This window comes from Pseudophryne corroboree, chromosome 4, assembly GCF_028390025.1.
Source record: "Pseudophryne corroboree isolate aPseCor3 chromosome 4, aPseCor3.hap2, whole genome shotgun sequence".
NCBI classification, from domain to species: domain Eukaryota; kingdom Metazoa; phylum Chordata; class Amphibia; order Anura; family Myobatrachidae; genus Pseudophryne; species Pseudophryne corroboree.
The window spans coordinates 439,223,446-439,248,567 of record NC_086447.1 but is presented as its reverse complement, the minus strand read 5'-3'; the positions used below and the strand labels follow the sequence as shown (position 1 = coordinate 439,248,567).

Here is a 25,122-nt window from a genome sequence, read left to right as displayed (position 1 = left end):
GGTATTTCAAGGGTAACATTCCGGTGTTGGTTTGAGGAAGATCGCATGTTCCTGCGTATAGTTATGTGCAGAAGCAGAATATAGATGAAAACTGTATTTACTGTATATTATGTATGCGGCGGGAATCCAGAGGAGACCACCCACAAGAGCAGTTGAGAAAGACATCGCCCACCTTTTCAAATCAACCTATGACCTCTCCTGTACTGTAAAGATGCATCCCTGTGTCCAATGGACAAAGGGATTACAGTATCCATTGTATTGCTTTTGGAAGTATTGTATAAAAAGCCTGTTGCTGCCTGGCCGGTCAGAAGACTCTCAACGCTATCTACCTGATTAGCGGAGGACTGGACCAGGAAGCGCATGCAAATATTCTCACGTATGTACATTGACTGTAGCCATTTACTCTGTTGTATTGTAGTGCATAATTTGTATTGTTAAACCCCCTTTCAGATATATTACTCTGTGGTGTTGGAACCCAGTGATTAACTACAAATCTGTGTTGTGTCCTCTTTTCCCTACTAGGGTTTAAAGTGTATTACATTGCCTAACTGTATAAGGTTTTAAAGTGTATTAATTGAGTGTGTACGCGCTGCGTGTACTTAGTACCCCCAGCGCGGCGTTTGTACGCAGAGTCCGTACACGGTACGGGACTCGTTACGCAAATAGCGTAAAAGGTACATAGAGTGCATATTAAGTTTAGCGGCCGTACCGGCTCCATGGTAAAGGTGTGTTTAAAGGTATAGCTTTATGGTTTAAGATAATATCGACATTATCAGAATCCATGAGACGCTGCATTGAGGCAGTAATTCATGCAAAAGGGGCCTAAACCAAGTACTGAGTACATATGCATGATTATAAAAAAAATATAGTAAGAATGGTATTGAATTTTCACATTTGTATGAGAACAATAACTGAATCTAGTTTAATTGAATCTACTTTGCCTGCCAGTCACTTACCATTAAATCCTTTTCTCTTAAACAGGCTGGGTGACACTGAACCATGGGATTGCAGGTTGGACTGGAGTTTGGCACTTAAACTATTGTAGCTTTATATTCCGAGCCCCTCCCCCTGCATCCCCCTCATGCCAGTATTTCTTTGAAAGAGTCCAGTAAGGAGTATCACTAACTCAGTGAAACTGTTAGAACAATTAAACAAACCAGTAAGGAAAAAAATGGTGAAGGACCAAAATCTTGCACGACCGAGCATGAGGAAGGGAATGCAGTGTCGCCCAGCCTGCTTAAGAGAAAAATATTCAGTGGTAAGTGACTAAGGGCCTAGTTCTGCATGGATTGCTATTCTGAGAAATCGCAAATCGAGCGACTATCGAATGACTGCGCATGCATAGCGTTCGCATTGCACACATGGAAGGGGTAATAGCGACAGAAAATGCATACAGATTGTAATCGCAATGTAGTCACTGTTTGACTGGCAGGAAGCTGGTGTTTCTGGGTGGAAAGCTGACATTTTCTGGGTGTGTCAGAAAAACGCAGGCGTGCCCAGGCGTTTTTGGGGAGGGTCTCTGACATCAGCGTAGACCACTTCCAGGCCATCTCAGTTGTAGATTAGCATTAGACCTACTCACATTTGCTTCTATGTTCTGAGAATTGCTTATGCATCTGCAAATGGATACCAATCTGCGATGCATTCGCCTTTTTGCATGGGGCCTTTCTACTCACAGACAACTGCAATTTTTAAAAATAGCGATCCATGCTGAATTAGGCCCTAACAATCCTATTTTCTCTTGCAGCAAGGCTGGGCAACACTGGACTGTGGGACGTTCAACAGCCTCCCCCAGGGGAGGGAACACTCAGGCTTCCTGACCGGAGATCTGTACACCCAAAGTGCGTATCACCGGGGGCAAAGACATGAAATTGGCAAAAACAAGAAAAAGTGTTCACAGAGGACCAGGTAGCTGCATACGAGATCTGTTCCCTGTGTCATGCTGTTGTGGAGGTCACCAACACCCCAGTGGATGCGCAGACACCTAAACTGGTGCCATTCACCCTGCGCTAGAATAGGCTTGAGTAATGACTGAGTGATTCTACATCCAATGGTTTGTTATGTAGCTGTGCATTGTAAAGAACAAGCAGAGGATGTTTGTGGCACACAGGAGAAGTTCTGTCTAAGTACATCCACAGAGCGTAGACTACTGTATGTTTAGCAGGACCAGACCATCCCAATCCCAGGAATCCCTGCTGAAGAAGGAAAAGATGAAAAGACAATTTCCAGATTAAAGTGGAAACCTGAAACAACTTCCATCTGGAATGTTGAGCCATACATAGCACCGCTTTATCATCATGGAAAATGAGAAAGGGCATCTTGCAAGACAAAATCCTCAACTTTGAAACACGCTGAGTTGAGGTAATGGCCATAGGGAAGACTGGCTTCCAAGTAATAAAATGAAGATCAGCTGAAGGTAAAGGCTCAAAAAGAGCCCATATAAGAGTCGATAGGACCAGATTAAGATCACACAGTGCTACTGGCAGATGAACCGGTGGTTGAAAACACACCACCACCAGCGAAATGGTATGGACATTTGGAAGAATAGCCAAACTACACTGGAATTAATTGACAGGGCTGAAATCTGTGCTTCCAAAGAACAAACCATTAAACTGGCCTCCAAACCTCCCTGAAGGAAGGCCAAGAAGAGAGAGAGAGAGAGAGAGAGAGAGAGAGAGAGAGAGAGAGAGAGAGAGAGAGAGAGAGAAGGGACAAGGTACAGTATATGTATGACAAAACTGAATTCTGGGTTCACAGCATAATATGTACTACAGGGAGAGAAACACCCTTAGCTCTTAAAAGCTTGGTTTCAAAAGACATGCTGGGAAAAAAGGGAAGGTCATAACGTAGAAATGGACCTTGTTGTAGCAGGTCAGGATAAAGCAGAAAACCCAACATTCCGAGAATGTTGATGAACTAAGTCCTGTGTAGCCAGTCTGGAGCCACTATGAGTAACACCACCTGATGACTCTTGATATGTTCTATTAACTGAGGTAACATGAAAATAGAAACGCTAGATAAAAGTCCCAAAGAATTGTCATGGTACCCACTGTGAAATCCAGCAGGTTCCTGGATTTCGCACAAATCTGTGGAACTTTGCAGTAATGTTAATAGGCCATGAGATCCACCTGCAGAAGGCCCCACTTCCAAACTAACGGTTGGAAGCTCTTTGGGTGGAGAGACTACTTCCATAGGCGGAATGTGATTATTCTGAAAAAGTCTGCAAATTTCCAACTGCCAGCATGAAGACTGCCGAGTATGGTGGCACAAAGGTCTCCATCCAGGAAAAGATTTTGGCTGCATTCAAATGTTGCACTCTCTGCATACCTGATAATTTACCTGTGCCACCGCCACGGTGATGTCCAACAATACGAACTAGCTATATGACAGGAAAGACTACGCTCCCAAGAGAGCCAGAATCATGGTTCAGAGCTGGAGCGCATAGTTCTGTAGAGCAGTGATAAAAAACATTAGGCCGAAGATGTCATGTTACGGCACCCCATCCTATGGGATTCACGACTATAGTCACAATTACACAATTTGGAGTGACCAGGGCTCGCCCTTGGAGAATTTGATTAAAAAGAGCCTGCAATGGAGAGATTGACGAGTGCTGTCACTGTCAACCAGGACAAGAATCTGAGAAGAGAGGGGTGCTAACAACCTTGTCCCATTTTGAAGAATTTCCCCACTGACATTATCATGAATGGTAAAAAAATGAGAACTACCTCAACCGCGCTCAGCTTAATGAAGTCCACTTAGATGTCCTAAACGTTCAGCAGTCTGTCAGTTAGAAAAAAGAGAGGAGGTCGTCTTCCAATCTTTTTTATACCAAGTCCATGGAATGGAGGAATTCCCTCTGGGTTAGTCCAAAGTCCCTCAAAAAAAGAATGGTAGAACAATATCGTGTAGTATGTCCTAGATTTGGGGATGATAGGTGTTTCTAGATTCTGTGGTTAGTCACGATGGTTCGTACCGTACTCACGTCTACAAAGGAAGAGTTTCCACTCATAAAGGTTTCTTTATGTGTCCAAACTTCTCCTAGCTGGATGGATTGGGGTTCGTTTCCTTTCAAATCCTCCCAAGGTGGTACCACAGTGCAAAAAATAGGGAGAAGAACGACCCAATCAATAAATCACAATGGCGTTAGTTTTATCCACCCCACTGCTAGCTGAAAGTTAAATCAGCGTACCGTACTCACACTCAGAGTGTATTCAATAATCCCATAAAGGTATCTTTAACCGTGGTTATTGTTCAGACAGATAAACTTAAATGTCAGAATATGAATGGGCAAGCGTACCCCACTTACAGTCTTCAAAGGAGATGTCAAGCCCGTAGCGGTTTCTTTTTCCACTCCCTTCCTAGGAAGTGGAACTCCACCGTCGAATACTTCCAATCTCGGTGAAATAAACCATATATCACGAGTGGAAATGAGTAAAAGAAATTTATTACAATAAATACCAATTGGGCACAATCCTAATGGACAGTCCAGAAGATGTAAACACAGTCAAAAAGATGAGATAGATCCGGATTACCTCACCTCAAACCATGGTAGTCTGGAAGGTCCGTAGGTAGTATATAGCCCTCACATTATCATGAATGGAACCTTGCAAGCTGAATGGTTCGCATTTTGCCCAACTGCTGCATGCACAACTATAACAACAAATGAGGTCCTGACAGTACAGTCGTGACCAAGTTCGGCAGGGTCTGTGCTTTGGACTGCAGCAAACACAGTCAACTCACTGGAAAGAAGTGTCAAAGAGCAGCCTCAGAAAATGAAGGCTGTGACAAGTTATTAGGTGAGACTTCTGAAAAATTAGGATCTAGCCGTGATGCTGAAGTACTTGAACTTTGTTTGTGTGCTTTGTAACTGTGAAGCTAAGTCAGCATTCACAAGCAATGTCACACTAAGGTTGGATCAGGATAACTTCCTTGCGCTGCCATTACCGAAACAATGTTGGTGTAAAGGCACAGAGCCGTAGCTATACTGAAATCCAAAGAAAAGAGATCAGATTAAATTATCTGTTTGGTTTCCATTCAAGGAATGAGCTGGAGTAAAACACAAATGTCTATTCTAGTAGAGGAACTCGAGCAATGATACCATTCGAAAGGAGGTATGGTTTGATGCCACTTATCATTTCTAAGGACGATCGGAGCTGATAAACTGTCATGGTGGCGGACCCCTGAGGACAATGATGTACCCTCAGGAAAAGTACTAGTGTGTATAGAAGATGACTCCTACAATCAGTGGGGCACTGGTATATAACCAATAGTCACATTGACATTGGGTGTGTAATAGTAGGTATTATAAGGGATGGGGAACCTGCTAGGCTGCTGCAAGGGGATGGAGAGGTACATATATATAATTCAGTAAATACTAATGTGATTTGGTTTGATAATAAGTATTATAAGGTATGGGTGCCTATATTATATATCAGTACCCCCACCCCCCCCCCGCAGTTGCAGCACGTCACACATCCCTTATTGGCAAGTCCCCCATCCCATATAATACCCATTATTGCATACCTCAGTCAGTGAGTGTATTTATTCTATATTATATCAGTGCCCCCTGCTCCCCCCTCCTCAGTGATTGTAGCAGAGACTACAATCAGTGATGGGGGTTGGGGGCACTGATATGCAATCAATGCAGTCACTGAATTAGGGGTTATAATAATAAGTACTAATAAGTATTATAAAATGCTATTATAATATGTGGTCAGTGTGTGTGTGTGTGTGTGTGTGTGTGTGTGTGTGTGTGTGTGTGTGTGTGTGTGTGTGTTGGGGGTGGGGTAAAAGTGAATATTTTAGGAGATGTGGCTTGCTACAATCAGTAAGCCATATACAATGCAGTGAATGAGTGAGGGTGTAACAATGGGGTATGAAGACCCGCTACATTCAGTGATGCGAGCACTGATCTAAAATGCAGTAACTGAGTGGTATAATAATAGAAATTAGAGGTATGGGGACATGGTGCAATCAGTGAAGGGGAAAGTAATATACTATTATAATGTAAGAAGCAAAAACAACAGATAATGTAAGGGGCATAAATCAGGAAGAAAAATATAGTGCTATGGATTGTTTGATGGAGGGGGACCTAAATCTATATCTATCTTAGGGCCCCATGAGACCTATGGGCGGGATGGGACAGTGCCCAAAAAGTGACACTGTCCCACTAAAATCAGCCAAGGAGACATGGTTAACATTCTTTGTAAATCTGGGGATTTTTTTCTGGCAGAAAGTCATAGGGAAAAGAAGTATTGTAACTAGGGGTCCGGCACCCCTGGAAAAATCAAAGACTTGCTGTCATCCCCCTCTACCTTAAAATTTTACTTTTCTAGTATTTATTGATGCAGAGTTAAAGGAAATGATTAAGGTTTTTACTAATATGTAAAAACTATTATAAATGTATAACAAGCTACTGTCATGCCATTTAATCTCAGATCATTTAATAAGGGACCCCTTGTCTGAAATGATCCTGCCCCCCTTCCCCCTCATTATCCCATTATCCAGGTCTGGTCTCTTCGACTAGTTATTGGAATCCTCTAGGCTCTGTCAAAGTCAGAAAAATGTCTCAATGCACGTTGCCATATTTGCACCGCACACTGGTCCGTGCTGCGCATGCGTACGCTCTCCCGTGGAAGCGCATACCCGCAATAGCGTGCACTCGCACGCGCAGTATGCGCATTTACGGTAGAGTTTATGTGATCGTAGCGTGCGACTCATTAGTTACAAATGTTCACAATTAATGTAGTTTATAGATCATGATCCCTTTGATAGTTTCTGTAAGTTTGGTTAAAGTATAGTGTCCCAGAGCTGAGGAATCCCTCTTTGCATCGTACGAAGGGTTTAACAGGAATCATACTGCAGTGTTTGGTACCCATCGGAAGAGTATTTAATTAGCAATATTCCGGTGTTGGTTTGGAGCGTATTAATCGCTCGTGCGAATAGTTATGGACATAAGAAGTTTATGTCCATTTCTATGATTTGCACATACTCAGGTATGCGGCGGGAAACCCAGTTTCCCACCCACCTGAGCTGTTGGAAATCGTCACAGCCCACCTGTATGAATCACCCTATGACCTTTTGTTATGATGCAGGGCCGAATTCCTTCGGCCAATGGACAATGGGATTGTAGGACCAGGAGATTGCATTGTGTGTGGAGCATAAATAGGCAGGCCGACCACATCCAGCTCTCACTCTCTCATCAACGGTTATCTGCTGATAATCGGGAGCTGGATATCGAGGCGCTGGCGATCATACCCTTTGTGCGTAAGTTCTCTCCATAATCATTGTCTTTCTGCGAGCCAATCTCTCTCTCTCTCTCTCTATCTCTCTCTCTCCTCTTTTTCTCTTAAATACCTTATAGTATTATAGTATTGTATCGTATTGCATTTAGGTCAGTGTAGTATTGTCTTTTTGTATTTATTGTTTAGTTCTGTGGTTAGGAAGTCTCTGTTATATTGTAGTGTATCATATGTACTGTTATCCCCTTTTACAAGTATATTAGACATAATACAGTTAATAGGCCTTGGAAACCTAAACCAGTATCTGTGTATTTACTATAGTGTTAAGTGTTCACTTGAGCGTCGGTGACGCTCAAACAGCTTTGTAGATAGTCAAGTTACACAAGGTTGCATTTACACCCTGTACTCACATTAAGGTATTCTGTGTGTTTCATCGGTATAAGGTTTAACATAAAGGTATAGTGTTGTGAGCGTCTGCACCGCTGGTGACCTCCTCGTGGTCTCTAGCGTATGCTACGTTACAGCGAATCTTTCCCCTAGACATAACCAATAACGTGTCCTGTGATCACTGGGCCGTGAGCGAACGTGACGCTTGAGCGTCTCGCCTACGGCTGAGCGATCGTTACGCAAATAGCGTATCATTACGGTATTTCTTAAGTAAACAGCGTACAGTGTTCTTAGCTTCATAAGGGTTGTTTATACGACAAAGGAACTTAGCATTGTCAATTGCGGGCTCGTCCGGTCCTTTTCACATCTGCACTAGGTAGATCAGCAGACGTTATCCCCCAGCAAAAGGGTGGGAGGTTGTCTCGCAGTTGCTGACGGGATAAGCGTCTGCTTCGCTTAGGTAAAGAGTGCTGAAGGAATCCGGTAACCGGAAGTAAGAACAAAACGCTTGTGTCTTTTTAAAACTGTTTATTTTTCTTTTGTCTTGCGTACGCATACATTTATCTGCATTTCTTTTTCAAATTTCGTATATCACTATTCCTGTTTGCCAATTTTTTTATAGTTGATAGAAAGTGCTAAAAAGAGATTTGCTGTTATTTAAAAGTAGAGGTAATAGTTAAAGTATAGAACAAACACACGGTTTGTCTGAGATACAAGGCAGTCAGTGTGGATTGCGGTAGATGATCAGGGATCATCTACATTGATAAATAAATATATTGTGTTACGGTGGATCCTTTGCATTGCGTACACGTGTCGCTAACAAAGACTAGCGTACGCAATCCAAAAGGCAGACGCACGCAGCGTTCATTACGCAACGTAGCGTCTGGTTACGCCCACGTAGCCCAAGTCACGAAAAGCGATAATTAGCGCAAAGCGATAATTAGCGCAAAAGCGATAAGTAACGCACAGCGGTAGATAACGCGAAGCGGTAAATAACGCAAATCTGTTTTTAGAAAATCTGAAATTTAGTTTAACAGATCCTGCTCCTAATTGGTAACACTCTTGGCCTGAAGACAATTTCTGCGCAGAAATAGATATAGAAACAAAAGTGTACATGTGTTGAGTGAGTGTGTTTTGTATACAAAAGTTTATATAACTTTAAGGTGGAACCAAAAGGAAAGTCGGGTACTCGTTAAGGAACATACGTGTAAGTGACATATACGGTGGCCAGGGAGGCATCTCTGGTTAAATAATATTTGAGCATTAGAATATAGCGGACCATAAGGTAAGGGTAACAGACCAGGAGGTCATAAGGAACAGACCAGGAGGTCATAAGGTAAAAAGGTCCGCTATAAAAGTCCAGTGGCACAACGCCTGGGGTGTTGGTGCAGAACCCATATAGGCCATAAGCTCTTGCTGAAGGAATCGCGGCCGGAAACATCGATTCCATTGGTCTTTCAGTACATGACAAGTAGTGCTCGTGTACTGAACGATTGGACCACACGTAATTGTGTGCAGTAGTTAGTAATCTGACCTAAATACCATTAGAGTAAAGTGGTCACAAACGCTATTTGTACATTCTGACGTGATTTGTGTAATTTTTTATTTTTGGAAGGGAAGTTCGCTGGTCACTCAGGAACTATCTAACAACCCCAACTTTACTGGAAAGAGTAAGTGTCCTGCGGGTAACCCTCATATGTTCCAGTAAACTGAAGGTTCCATAGGGGCCCTGTATCGAGTACGCTGGCATCATAACGGTGTTTACAGGTCGTATTGGTCGAGGTGGGCGAGTGAGTGGGGTACTCGGTAAACCGCCACCGCCGGCCTACTGTGGAGTAATTTGGTTGTCTGTAAAGGCTTGCTGAAAACCTTGATACAGAAAATCCAAGGAGGACTAAGCAACACCTACAGACTATGGGGGCCAGTTGCTCAGGTAGGGGGCGATCAACCCTGGTTCAGGTTGATTCTGTGAACCGACCAGTTGGGTCGGCACGATATGTAATGTGTGAAAAATATGGAATTCACACCGAATCTTTATGTGATGAATGGGAGAGAATGACTGTACAAGACAGGGACAAGTTCCCAAGAATAGGTAGCTTCAGTCCAGAGGTGTTACAAAATTTAAGGAGGAGGATATGTCTCGTAAAATCAGCAAAGAGACGAATTCAGCATCATGATTATTTACAGTTATGGCACCAGGAAGGTGAGATACAGAGAGGTTTGGCTCTGGCGGCGGGATCTGGGGCAGTCAGGAAGTTGATTGCCACAGCTCCTCCTCCACCATACATTGCAGGAGAGAAGTTGATTGCGGAGAGAAACGCACTGGGTTGTAAAACACAAACTCTTAGTAACACTGTAAATGTTAATGATGTTAACCAAATAACTCATGCAAGTATTAACCCGTGCAAGATGTACCCTGTTTTGAACCTTCCTCAGGAGTGTGATCAAGAAGACGATTCAGCAACAATTTCAGCTCTCTCTCTTGCAGCCACCATAGCAGATACCACAGTAGGCACAGCGACACCCACGAGATTAGTGAAAGCCCCTAGCGGAGGGATAGGTGAGGTCGTGTCAACGGGTAAGTACGGCACCATGCACTACACTGAAACAATTGTACCACAACAAGCTGTAGAATCTACACAGGAAGAGGCTGTTAGAATTGCTCCTGTAAGGGTAATAGCAGTTCCCAATGGAAAAACAGATGTGTCTGGCGCCACTCCCATAAGGAACATTGCCATGTACACTCCATTTTCCAGAATGGAATTAAGAACAATAGTGTCCGAATTTCCTGACCCCAGGAAGGATTTAGTTGCTAGCCAAAAATACATCAGGGATTTAGGTAACACGGTAGAACCCAACAACAAGGATTGGCAGATACTGCTAAGAGCTTGTTTACCTTCCAATGTCGATGCAACTCAGTTTTTAGCTGATTGTGCATTGGATAAAGATGTACCGCTTACAGACGTGTACAACAAGGATAATGTAAAAAGGATAAATTTACAGCTAAAAGAGTATTTCCCAGCCGTTGTTAAATGGAATAAAATATTTTCCATTAAGCAAAAGGAGTCCGAAACGGCAATAGAATATTTTCACCGGGCACTATTAGAAATGGCAAAGTACACTGGTATAGAAGACATAAAGACCAACCCAAACCATCGAGAAGTAGCAGTATCTGTACTGATGGATGGTTTGAAAGAAACATTAAAAGCTAGGGTACAGACCACGCAGCCATGTTGGCGAGGTCTGTCAGTGTCCACCTTGAGAGAGGCTGCTATTGATCACGACAGAAATATCACTAGGCACAGGGAGTCGCAAAGTGATAAGTTGATGTCCGTAAGTATACAGGCGCTGACCACAAGGCAGCCTGCGTATGTACCACCGAATCCTGTGGGTAAGGCAAGTGTAATAACATGTTTTTCTTGTAACAAACCAGGACATTTTGCACGAGACTGTAGAGTAAGAAATGTACAAAGATCTTTTCAACCCCCTAGACAACAACACCACACACGACATTGGGAGCAGGGTCCACAGAGGCGGAGTTTTGAGCCACATACAGGGGAAACAAAAAGATATCCCCCAAACAGAGATTGGCATGCCTCTGGTAGTTCCCAGCTAACTCCCTCACAAGTAGTTGCTGCCAGCGGGATTCAGGGAGGTCAGCATACCCAATAGGGGTGTGGCCATACCTGTAATCTGCAACCAGTTAAGTTGATTGCTAGTCTTGGAAACGAACCAGAAATTGCAATCAATGTAGCTGGTAAAACTTTAAACTTTCTTGTAGACACAGGGGCGGCCAAGTCAGTGATAAATTCGACAGTGGGCATGAGAACCACTGGTAGGACAATTCCAGCCATGGGAGTAACAGGAGTAGTCCAGCACTACCCTATTAGCAAACCAGCCGAGATTACAATAGGGCCTTTGCATACCAAGCATTCCTTTTTGCTGGCTGCATCGGCACCGACCAATCTCCTGGGAAGAGACTTACTATGTAAAATGGGTTGCGTCATTTATTGTACTCCTGAAGGTGTATTCTTGGACATCCCTGAGAATCACGCTCAGGAAGTACGAGACATGTTAGACTCCCCATCAAAATTAATGTCACATTCCATTATGACAAATAGGAATCCATCCCAAGTAGAAGAGATGACATCTCAGATACCAGAGTCACTTTGGACAAAAGATGGACAGGACACTGGATTAATGGCAAACGTAGCTCCAGTAGTAGTACAAGTAAAAGAAGGTAGGATAGCTCCAAAAATCCCACAGTATCCTCTGAAGCCAGAGGTGGAGTTAGGAGTTTTTCCCGTAATAGAGCGCTTGCTACAACAGGGCATTCTAGTAAGAACGTCCAGCACAGCAAATAGTCCCATCTTCCCTGTTAAAAAGAGTGGGGGGAGGGGTTACAGGCTAGTGCAGGATCTAAGGGGGATTAACAAAATAGTTGAGAGTCAGTTCCCCGTAGTGCCTAATCCAGCTGTCATCCTAATGCAAATTCCTCCCACTGCCAAATTTTTCACTGTTATTGACCTCTGCTCCGCTTTCTTTTCGGTACCTCTGCACCCTGACAGCCAATATTTGTTTGCATTCACATACAGAGGAGTCCAATACACGTGGACTCGGTTACCCCAAGGTTTCATAGATAGTCCAAGTATATTTTCTCAGGCTTTGCATGATTGTTTACAGTCTTTCCAACCGGAAAGTGGATCAGTGTTGATACAGTACGTGGATGATCTACTACTGTGTTCTGATTCATTGGAGGCATCCCTGAAGGATACGAAACAGCTCCTGTTTCATCTTTCAGACACAGGTCATAAGGTCTCCAAAGACAAGTTGCAATTATGCCAAGCTAAGGTAAAATACTTGGGACACTGTCTAACACAAGGATTGAGACACCTGACCGCTGATAGAATCCAAGCCATTAGAGACATGACACTGCCACAAACCCAGCAACAGATCAGGACGTTTTTAGGAATGTGTGGGTATTGCCGTAATTGGATCCCAGGGTTTTCCATATTGGCGCTACCTTTGCAGGAAATGGTCTCTTCAAACAAACCTGATCGGATTTCGCATACAGACGAATCTGAAACAGCATTTGAGAGACTCAAACAGTGCCTAACGCAGGCACCAGCACTAGGTATGCCAGACTATGGGAAACCCTTTGAACTATACGGAACAGAAAGTGCTGGGTGCGCAGCAGGTGTACTAACACAAAAACACGGTGATGCCAGCAGGCCAATTGCATACTACAGCGCTCAGCTAGACACGGTAGCGCGATCCCTCCCCACATGCTTGCGTAGCGTTGCGGCGATAGCATTGCTAGTGACGAAAAGCGAAGATGTCGTGCTAGGCCACAACCTCACAATCCATACACCACATGCGGTATTGGCCTTATTGAATTCTGCCCAAACCAGACATGTCTCATCAGCAAGGTTTACGAGATGGGAATTGGCATTAATGGCCCCAGTAAACATCACCATAAGGAGATGCAGCGCATTAAACCCTGCAACATTTCTCCCAGGTGTGCCTGGACAGGCACAAAGGGTGGGAGGTGAGAGTGATGGGGAAGGAGGATTTAATGCAAAGGAAGATACACATGATTGTATGGAATATTTGACCCAAAATTTTACCGCAAGGCCTGACATCAGTGACAATCCACTAGAAGATGCAGAACTCACGTTCTACACGGACGGTAGTTGTCACAGACAGTCAGACTCGGGAGACTTGTGTACTGGATACGCAGTCGTAGATGACCAAGACACCATAGAAGCGGAACCGCTAGGCCCACCTCACTCAGCCCAGGTTGCTGAACTGGTCGCCCTAACCAGAGCATGTGAATTGGCTAAGGGTAAGTCTGCCAATATCTACACCGATTCTAGATACGCGTTCGGGGTAGTCCATGATTTCGGAGCGCTATGGCGTCTCAGAAATTTCATGACGGCAGCTGGTACACCGATAGCGCATGCAGCTCACATAAAAAGGCTTCTAACAGCGATACAGGAACCCGACAGAGTGGCTGTTATCAAATGTAAAGCACATACATATAGTCAAGACCCAGTATCCCTTGGTAACAGCCGAGCAGACGAAGCTGCAAAGCTTGCAGCTGCTACCCCCATACGGACAGACACCACACAACTGATGGTATTTAATACCATCAACACACAAAAGTTGTGTGAAATGCAGAATTTGTGTTCCACTCAGGAGAAGGCAGTCTGGAAGGCAAAGGGATATGGCCAGGAGTCCTCAGGGCTCTGGACGGATGGACATGGTAAACCAGTGGCCCCCAGGGCATACCTTCCGTGTCTGGCTGAAGCAGCTCACGGGCTGACTCATCTAGGCAAGGAGGGGATGTGCAAATTGGTAAGAGCATACTGGTGCGCCCCAGGATTCTCCTCTCATGCTAGTAAAAGAGCAATGTCATGCCTTACCTGTCTGAGAAAGAATATTGGAAAAGCAATACCAACAGAACCATCCCATATCCCACCTGCCGGCGGCCCTTTCCAAGTAATACAAATTGACTTCATTCAATTACCCCCATGTAGAAATTTGAAATATGTACTTGTTTGTATAGATGTTTTCTCAAATTGGGTCGAAGCTTTTCCAGCAGCTACAAATACCGCTATGTTTACAGCTAAGAAAATTGTGCAGGAATTTGTATGTAGATATGGTATCCCTAGAATCATTGAAAGTGATAGGGGTACCCATTTTACAGGTGATGTCTTTCAAGGAATGTGTAAGTTGATGGGAATTGATAGTAAGCTGCACACTCCGTACCGTCCACAGGCGAGCGCGAAGGTCGAAAGAGTGAACAGCACTATTAAAAATAAATTGAGTAAAGTAATGGCAGAGACAGGATTGACGTGGCCAGAAGCTTTACCCATTGTTTTGTATAGTATCAGAACCACTCCCAGGTCCCCTCTTAATCTGTCTCCTTTTGAAATTCTGTTTGGTCGACAACCGCATGTCATGATTAACCCTCAGGATGATTTGAAATGTAACAATGAAGTAACTGTAAAGTACTTAATTAATATGAGTAAGCAGTTGAAGAATCAAAATGATAATCTGAAGTTGGTGATTCCTGATTTACCAGATAGTAATTGTCATGACATTGAACCTGGGGATTATGTAATGATACGAAATTTTCTACGCTCAGGTTGTCTTATTGATAGATGGGAAGGACCATACCAGGTCTTATTGACTAGCACCACAGCATTGAAGGTTGCTGAGAGAGAGACTTGGGTCCATTCATCCCACTGCAAGAAGGTTGCTGATCCAGAGAAGTCCCGTGATAAGGAACAGACGGTAGAGGTTGTATCACTAGAGTGTCTGTTCCAGGAGGACTGAGGCGGCACCTGAGCCTTGAAGACCGAAAGCAGCTGTCGACTCCCCTCTCCCTTTTATTGTTTTCTCCACTTCCCATCCCCTCTCCTTTAAAATTTCTTTTTCCCCCTTCTCATTCTTCTCTATTTCCTCCTCAAAGATGGACTTGCCCCAAGAGACTGTAATCCGGATTTTGATGTTAACCATGATGTTGACCAGAGCAGTCTGTTCCGGCGAGAGTACCATAGAGGTCGAGAGAGGTTCTGGAATGGGTTCCGATTATGATGATGGAGGCGTAGTTTTCCAAGATCAACCAAACCAACAAGCAAAGGCGAGTATCAGAAAACGATCCGATAGAAGAAATTGTGATGGATTGTTAGCTGAGGAAAATTGTATCTGTAGGCTCTGTGATAATCTGGTTGAAGATGGATGCATAAAGAAATGCCAATCTAGTTTTAATATCCATATAGACCGGCATCCATTGAGTGACTATCACTCCTTAGTGGGTAACGTGTTAAACCAAACAGATTGTTGGGTATGCTCTCAAGTACCTCAGGGTCACAGCAAATCAGGGCTAGTACCATTTCCTTTAACGCTAGGGGAGGTACTTGAGCTAAGTGGTGGGAGACCGGTGGACCGGAGGTTTAACATCTCCAGCCCTCCTAGTTTGAAGCTCCACCAATACCATGTGGATAGGTCCCTCATATGTTTTAACATCTCCAATCCCAGAAAACCGGGAAATTGGGAAGTGTCATGGAGCAACCTTACCATGACCTTTTCACACAGAGCAGATAGAATGCCTACAGATACAGAGCTCGTACGCCACATAGCCAGTAGAGGAAAATCTTTTCGGTATCGATATACCTTAGGAAATAGGATTACTAAAGTTGGAGAGGTATCACCAGGATACTGTGCACATATCGTACAAACCGATACGTGCATTAGGCAGATGGAAGAATTAGGGTCAGGAGATTTCACCTGGAAGGTTTGTAACATGGTCATGTCCTTCTCCGTCCCATATGTTCTCCCCGATGATGCATATTTCATATGCGGGAGAAAGGCGTACAAGTGGCTTGCCCCAAACTCTGAAGGATTGTGTTATATTGGAAAAGTATTGCCTGAAGTGATGACTGTTACACATGACAAAATGAAGGACATACACCGTGGTGCCCAAGCTCCTTATACTCACACTCATTACGAACACCGAGTTAAAAGACAACTGTCAGAAAGGTTAGAGCATCCGGCCTCTGATCTTATCCATGAATCCACCGGGATTCAGGTTCTGGTAGCGTTAGATTTCACTCGCACCGCTCGAGGTGTGATGAATTATAGATACATTTCCGCACTCGCCAATTTGTTAGATAATATCACTGAAATGTATGATGACACGTTTAGATACACTGGAAGAGAACTTCAAGCTTACAAAACAGAACTAGTTCAGCATAGGATGATTCTTAATTATCTTACAGCAGTAACAGGCGGATATTGTGTTACATTGGCAACACAGTACGGCATAAAGTGTTGCACGTATATCACAAATAGCACCGAGGATCCGGTAGAGGTCATAGACCAAAAGATGGACGATATTCTGCAATTAAAGTGGGAATTTCGTCGAAAACACAATCTCACCCTTGCTGCTGTAGGTAATGAGCTGACTGGTTGGGTGTCATGGTTGAACCCGCGAAATTGGTTCTCCGGTTTAGGAGACTGGGCTCAAGGAGTCATAATGGATGTTGGAAAGTTTCTCCTATGTATTTTGGGTGTCGTTATATCTATTGGATTGATATTTAGATGCGGGCAGGCTTTGATGAAGTGCAAGCAAAGTACGAAAGTGATGAGCTTAAGGAGTGAGGAAACTGTAATTAACCTGGATTTGATTTATGACCCAATGCTAGAAACCATGACGTAATGATGTAATGAGTATACGGTCCGCCTTTCACCCATTTCTATGTTTTCCTCCGAGGTACAAAGACCCACGTAGACGAAGGATTTGATGAGCCAAGGGGCCGACAACGGAAAGATGGAAAGAAGAAGAGCAGACGACCTGATAAACAAGATTTTGATGGACAATGCCATGGGTACCCCAGTTTCCCTAGGAACTTTAAAATCACGATAGCCCAACATTTTTTGTAAATCCATGGACGTTGTTTGCTTTACTCACGATTTATGAGCAAAAGCACAAAGAAGAAGACTCCAATCAACCGACACCAATCAAGACCTCAATCGACGAATGTACATTTCCCTGACATAGAATACCATTGCATTTTTCATAAGTGTTCTCTATCTTCATCTCTACAACCCTCAGGTAATGACACACATAGACGATAGGGAATTCAGGCACAGATATCAGCAACCACATACCTCCCCCATTCATGTATCATCAACTAAAATGTGCATCCCCATTTTGTTACAACTACAGCCGAAATGAGCTCGGTAAAGTTTGACAGCCCATCCACAGACCTGTACCACAGGATAAGAAGGAATTCAAATGTATACTTCGCAATACCTCGAAGCTTGATCTACCACACGTACGGCACGATGATACATGACCCTCCAAACATGGACTCATACACACATGCTCCTGCTTTCTCACTAGGTCATACCCTCTTCACACCTTCTCCTCTCTCCTCCCCTACCCAACCATGGAAATCAATTAACCCCTGACTTACATTTTTCTCCTTAAATGTTTTGTGGCAGTTATTATTGACTGCCAAAGGGTGGACTGTCAAAGTCAGAAAAATGTCTCAATGCACGTTGCCATATTTGCACCGCACACTGGTCCGTGCTGCGCATGCGTACGCTCTCCCGTGGAAGCGCATACCCGCAATAGCGTGCACTCGCACGCGCAGTATGCGCATTTACGGTAGAGTTTATGTGATCGTAGCGTGCGACTCATTAGTTACAAATGTTCACAATTAATGTAGTTTATAGATCATGATCCCTTTGATAGTTTCTGTAAGTTTGGTTAAAGTATAGTGTCCCAGAGCTGAGGAATCCCTCTTTGCATCGTACGAAGGGTTTAACAGGAATCATACTGCAGTGTTTGGTACCCATCGGAAGAGTATTTAATTAGCAATATTCCGGTGTTGGTTTGGAGCGTATTAATCGCTCGTGCGAATAGTTATGGACATAAGAAGTTTATGTCCATTTCTATGATTTGCACATACTCAGGTATGCGGCGGGAAACCCAGTTTCCCACCCACCTGAGCTGTTGGAAATCGTCACAGCCCACCTGTATGAATCACCCTATGACCTTTTGTTATGATGCAGGGCCGAATTCCTTCGGCCAATGGACAATGGGATTGTAGGACCAGGAGATTGCATTGTGTGTGGAGCATAAATAGGCAGGCCGACCACATCCAGCTCTCACTCTCTCATCAACGGTTATCTGCTGATAATCGGGAGCTGGATATCGAGGCGCTGGCGATCATACCCTTTGTGCGTAAGTTCTCTCCATAATCATTGTCTTTCTGCGAGCCAATCTCTCTCTCTCTCTCTCTATCTCTCTCTCTCCTCTTTTTCTCTTAAATACCTTATAGTATTATAGTATTGTATCGTATTGCATTTAGGTCAGTGTAGTATTGTCTTTTTGTATTTATTGTTTAGTTCTGTGGTTAGGAAGTCTCTGTTATATTGTAGTGTATCATATGTACTGTTATCCCCTTTTACAAGTATATTAGACATAATACAGTTAATAGGCCTTGGAAACCTAAACCAGTATCTGTGTATTTACTATAGTGTTAAGTGTTCACTTGAGCGTCGGTGACGCTCAAACAGCTTTGTAGATAGTCAGGTTACACAAGGTTGCATTTACACCCTGTACTCACATTAAGGTATTCTGTGTGTTTCATCGGTATAAGGTTTAACATAAAGGTATAGTGTTGTGAGCATCTGCACCGCTGGTGACCTCCTCGTGGTCTCTAGCGTATGCTACGTTACAGCGAATCTTTCCCCTAGACATAACCAATAACGTGTCCTGTGATCACTGGGCCGTGAGCGAACGTGACGCTTGAGCGTCTCGCCTACGGCTGAGCGATCGTTACGCAAATAGCGTATCATTACGGTATTTCTTAAGTAAACAGCGTACAGTGTTCTTAGCTTCATAAGGGTTGTTTATACGACAAAGGAACTTAGCATTGTCAGCTCTACCATTAGTTATTGGAATCCTACTGTTACTGAGTCATTACTGTTCCTGATGCTTACCATTTCCCTAACAGTGGGTGTCTTTCTTCATGCTTCAAAGTTAAAAAAATATTATTGTATCCTCACATCTAGTATGGGGGACCCCTTCACAGAGAACACAACACTGGTATGTGTGTGAAAATATGATGCTGCTGTTCTCACCTGTTGTTATGATTCTAATACTCAGGTCTGGGGTGATCTTATATGAAAGGACCTGAATACCAGAACGTAATGCTGGGAAAGGGGAAAGGAATGGGAATAGCCCCTGGCGCCCCATCTCCGTTGTCTCGCCTGTGCTGTCAGTACACTCTTGCGAGACTATGGTTGCTTGGGCCCATGGCAGCCGCGTTTGAAGGGCGGATTACGTCTGCCCAACTCCGATGCCCCCTCAGGTCTTAATGAGAGACAAAGAGTGAACCGAGACAGGGTGATAACAAGGGGCCCTCTAACTAAACAACAAGGCCAGGGGCTACTAACAAACCTAAAACTAAAGTATGCGCGGATTACCGCCAGGGAAAAGAACAACCAAAATACTCCACTTGTCCACTCTCCTACACGGCACCGCCGAGTTCCGGAGAGGACTGTGGAAGCGGATACCTCCGCAAATGCTCCAAAACCAGAACACAATATAAAGCGGCCTAGGACGCAGCACGCGGCAGAGCCGCCACTCACGAAACCAAACGAGATCCTCTAAAAACTGTCACAGGTAAATGAGGACCAGGAGAACTCCCTGGGATGAGATGACAAACACCAAGACTCAGGAACTCAGAGGACTGGAATGACCGGGCACAGCAGACCAGGAACAGACGTTCACCAACATAAGCAGCATGCAGGAAACTATCACCGGCGTCTGTGTGAGGCACTGAGAAGGTACTTAGCAGGGAATCCTCCAATCAGAGTCCAGAGCCTGATTACAAGAATGTCGTGCAGCTGCCTTGCTGCACGACCAGAAAACATGTGTGCACAGTTAAATAATCAACCCAGCAACGGGGAACGCGGTCCGTCCGTGGCGTCCCCGTTGCTAGGGTCCCGGCGGCTCGGCGCGCCCGGCGTCCTATCGTTGCTAGGGAGCTGGCGGCTCAGCGCGCACGGCGTCCTAGCGTTGCTAGGGACCCGGCGGCTCAGCGCGCTCGGCATCCCTAGTTGCTAGGCGCCGGGCCAGGAGGAAGTCCCGGACCGCGGCGCCTAACACCTGTTTTGTTCAAATAAGTGGATGTGTTAATTGTTTGCTTTACAGGATTATATATAAAGAGTAGACGTTTTAATGTAGAGGTATTTCAATATATTGACTTTGTAGAGAAATAGGTAATTTCTCTGTAGGAAATACAGATTTATGAGTGAATTGTTAGCGCAAGTGTTAGAAGGCTTTTTCCTAATAATGATCCAATGATTACAAATATTGCACCTATTTTATTATAAAATAAATGAAGTGAGCAAAACACAATCTCCTACCCTAGTCACCATTTAGTTCCCCACCAGCACGCCATGACAAGAGAACAGGTTTCCAAGTACTTTGTGTCACACCTCCTAATGTAATTAATACAATCACAACCAATACTACATTACACTAAGCATATTATATTGTACAGTATTTTGTATAGTGTTATCCATTCCTACAGTATAACTGTAAACTGCAGTAAATAGCTAATGAATAAATCAAGTTGCAAACAGAGTTCATGATTTTCTCATAAAAAAAAAATTCTGGCATGACTGCACTAACAATAAAACCACAGTTTCTATACATATTACCATACTCATTTCCATGGACAGAAATAACTTCTATCTATCAAGCAGTCCTTATTTTTAGGACACCTCACACTTGGTCACAGGTTGGCACTGGCGCCGGTAAATCACACTGAACCCATATTGTCATATGAAAAACATACTTTAGTCATATCATTTACTTTCACAGGAAACTATAGATAATAAATCATGTAGGTATATTGCTGTGTTTTCCATATGTAGTTTGCTGTTCAGTTACACATCTACAATATTTCTGGTAAAAGACAAGAGTGAGCCAAGGTGTGCATGTCAGGGTGTATGCTTAGGCTTGAGACCACTGCATCCCTGATGAATGGTGGAGGTGTAATCAGTAATAATGGGTACAGTATGTGTCACTTTGTCACTGCTTGGTAGATGAGTATAGGCATGAGGAAGCCCAAAAAATCAATACAATCCTGTCAATCTCAGCACAACCTGTTGTTTGTTCATTGCCATGACCTCTCTCTGGTCAGGAAGAATATGTACTGAGCTTCACAACTGGATTATCTCTGGCAATAATAGTAAATTCATACAGATTGTATCAGCTTGGAACAAAAAAATCAATTGTTGCCTTTCATACACAGTATCTCACAAAAACCTCAATGTCCCATCATCTAATAACTGTGATAATTTCCATCTAGTATCTGTGATCATTTCCACCTAATAATTGTGATCATTTCCATCTAATAAACTGGGATCTTTTTCCCCAATAATAATTTGTAACACAAACACACACAAAAATGTTAATATCACAAATATTTCAGGTTAAGAAGGTTCTTTAGTTCTAGATAAAAATATCATTTAAACTATAGCTTGACAAAAATGTGAAAGTGCAACCTAAAAACATCCTAAATGTCTGCATGCAGTGTGGTATCCAATACAATCTATGTATAAGAGCACCGTAACTATAGTTCTATATCAAGTACCGTATGATGTAGTGACCTGTTGAAAAGACACCTTGGAGTATATTATGCCATCTCACTTTGTTAAATGCAGGGAAAAAAAACCTGTCTATTCTGATAGATAGAGCAGATCTGTATGTATAAATGCACTGTACTCACAGTCCGGTGCAGCGATGCTGGGAAGAGCTTGCATCTCACTCGCATCATCGGTCTCTCAAAGCGCCATGGTCCGATGGAAACACGCATGCGCGGAGCTACATGTTGCGTCTAATGAATAGTTAAAGGATCCTAGAAGACTACAGTACGTCGTGACCGCGGTTCTCTTGCCCTGGTGTGGGCATAGACCTTCGAATCTTATAGCAATGAAGAACGAAACCGATGAAAAATATAGCAAATTGTCACGTGACTCTTGTGAGGGAATTAGAGTTAAGTGCAGGCAGGTTAGGGAGCACCTGTAAATCATACTTGCCTTAGCCTACCTGACCCTCTCCATGAGGGAGAAAATGCTCTGTTCCTGGACTTTCCTGGTAATGTATAATTGCCATCACCTGTGGTGAAACACCTTTCTTATCAATTAACTAGCTCACCACAGGTGATGGCAATCATACATTACCAGGAAAGTCCAGGAACAGAGCATTTTCTCCCTCATGGTCAGGTAGGCAAGTATGCTGTAAATGCTATAACTGCTCCAACTTATTATTACTAGTGATACAAATATGGGTAATTCAGAGATTATATTAGGTCAGAATGACAATTTCTCTAACGTCCTAGTGGATGCTGGGAACTCCGTAAGGACCATGGGGAATAGCGGGCTCCGAAGGAGGCTGGGCACTCTAGAAAGATCTTAGACTACCTGGTGTGCACTGGCTCCTCCCACTATGACCCTCCTCCAAGCCTCAGTTAGATTTCGTGCCCGGCCGAGGTTGGATGCACACTAGGGGCTCTCCTGAGCTCTTAGAAAGTTATAGTCTTAGAATTTTTTTTTTTTTTTCAGTGAGACCTGCTGGCAACAGGCTCACTGCAGCGAGGGACTAAGGGGAGAAGAAGCGAACTCGCCTGCTTGCAGCCGGATTGGGCTTCTTAGGCTACTGGACACCATTAGCTCCAGAGGGATCGACCGCAGGCCCAGCCTTGATGTTCGGTCCCGGAGCCGCGCCGCCGTCCCCCTTACAGAGCCAGAAGCAGGAAGATGGTCCGGAAAATCGGCGGCATGAAGACGTCCTGTCTTCACCAAGGTAGCGCACAGCACTGCAGCTGTGCGCCATTGCTCCTCATACACACTTCACACTCCGGTCACTGAGGGTGCAGAGCGCTGGGGGGGGGGCGCTCTGAGGCAGCAATAAAAACACCTTGGCTGGCTAAAATACCTCAATATATAGCCCCTGGGGCTATATATGAGGTAAATACCCCTGCCAGAATCCCAAAATAAGCGGGAGAATAGGCCGTGGAAAAAGGGGCGGAGCCTATCTCCTCAGCACACTGGCGCCATTTTTCCCTCACAGCTCGGCTGGAAGGAAGCTCCCTGGCTCTTCCCTGCATTTCTACAATACAGTAAGAGGGAAAAAGAGAGGGGGGCACTAAATTGGCATTGTATACAGTATAAGCAGCTATTAGGGACATAACTCAGTTAGTCCCTGTATATATATAGCGCTCTGGTGTGTGCTGGCATACTCTTACTCTGTCCCCCCAAAGGGCTTTTGTGGGTCCTGTCCTCTATTTGAGCATTCCCTGTGTGTGTGGAGTGTGTCGGTACGGCTGTGTCGACATGTTTGAGGAGGATAATGATGTGGAGGGAGAGCAGATGCCTTTAGCAGAGATGTCACCCCCTGCGGGGCAGACACCTGAGTGGATGGTATTATGGCAAGAAATGAGTGCACGTATAGACTCCTTACATAAAAAATTTGACGACATGCCGACTGTGGGACAGCCGAGTCTTCAGCTCGTGCCGGTCCAAGGGTCTCAGAAGTCATCAGGGGCTCTAAAACGCCCGTTATCTCAGGTGGCACAAGTAGATGTCGACACGGATACTGACGCCAGTGTCGACGACGATGAGTCAAATTTAATGCCCGTTAAGGCCATTCGCTGCATGATTGAGGCAATGAAAGAGGTGTTAAATATTTCTGATTTACATCCAGGTACCACAAAAAAGGGTATTATGTTTGGGGAGAAAAAACTACCTGTAGTTTTTCCCCCGTCAGATGAATTAAATGAAGTGTGTGAAGAAGCGTGGGCTTCCCCTGATAAGAAATTGGTGATTCCTAAGAAATTACTAATGGCGTTCCCTTTCCCGCCAGAGGATAGGTTACGTTGGGAAACACCCCCGAGGGTGGATAAAGCGCTCACACGTTTGTCAAAAAAGGTGGCACTACCGTCCCAAGATACGGCCGCCCTTAAGGAACCTGCTGATAGAAGGCAGGAGGCGATCCTGAAGTCTGTATATACACACTCAGGCATTATTCTCAGACCAGCAATTGCGTCAGCTTGGATGTGCAGTGCTGCCGCTGCATGGTCAGATAACCTGTCAGAAAATATTGACACACTAGACAGAGACACGATCCTGTTAACAATTGACCATATAAAAGACTCAGTCTTATACATGAGAGATGCACAGAGGGAAATCTGCCGGCTGGCATCTAAAGTAAGTGCACTATCTATCTCTGCTAGGAGATGTTTATGGACTCGCCAGTGGACTGGAGATGCAGATTCCAAAAGGCACATGGAAGTTTTGCCTTATAAAGGGGAGGAATTATTTGGGGATGGTCTCTCCGACCTAGTTTCCACAGCAACGTCTGGGAAGTCAGCATTTTTACCCCATGTCCCCTCGCAGCCTAAGAAGGCGCCATTTTATCAGGTTCAGTCCTTTCGATCCCAGAAAAATAAGCGGGGAAAAGGAGGGTCTTTTCTGTCAAGAGGCAGAGGCAGGGGAAAAAGGCTGCAGCAAACAGCAGGTTCCCAGGAACAAAAGTCCTCCCCCGCTTCCTCTTCCAAGTCCGCCGCATGACGGTGGGGCTTCACAAGCGGAGCCGGGTACGGTGGGGGCCCGCCTCAGGAATTTCAGCGATCAGTGGGTTCGCTCACAGGTGGATCCCTGGATCCTTCAAATAGTATCTCAAGGATACAGGCTGGAATTCGAGGCGATTCCACCCCGCCGTTTCCTAAAATCCGCCTTGCCGATTGCTCCCTCAGACAGGGAGGCAGTGCTAGCGGCAATTCACAAGCTGTATTCCCAGCAGGTGATAATCAAGGTACCCCTACTCCAACAAGGCCGGGGTTACTATTCCACACTATTTGTGGTACCGAAACCGGACGGTTCGGTGAGACCCATTCTAAAT

The 25,122-nt window shown here is 44.4% G+C and overlaps 1 protein-coding gene across 1 annotated transcript in view; it reads right to left on the bottom strand.

Moving 5' to 3' along the window:
- The window catches only part of MRAP2 (melanocortin 2 receptor accessory protein 2), a 212,406-nt gene extending 190,277 nt beyond the window's left edge, over window positions 1–22,129 (bottom strand). Inside the window, exon 1 of the mRNA XM_063916920.1 lies at window positions 21,950–22,129. The gene's annotated coding sequence lies outside the window, so the exon portion shown is untranslated. The remainder of the gene's footprint in view (window positions 1–21,949) is intronic.
- Window positions 22,130–25,122: the final 2,993 nt, after the last annotated feature.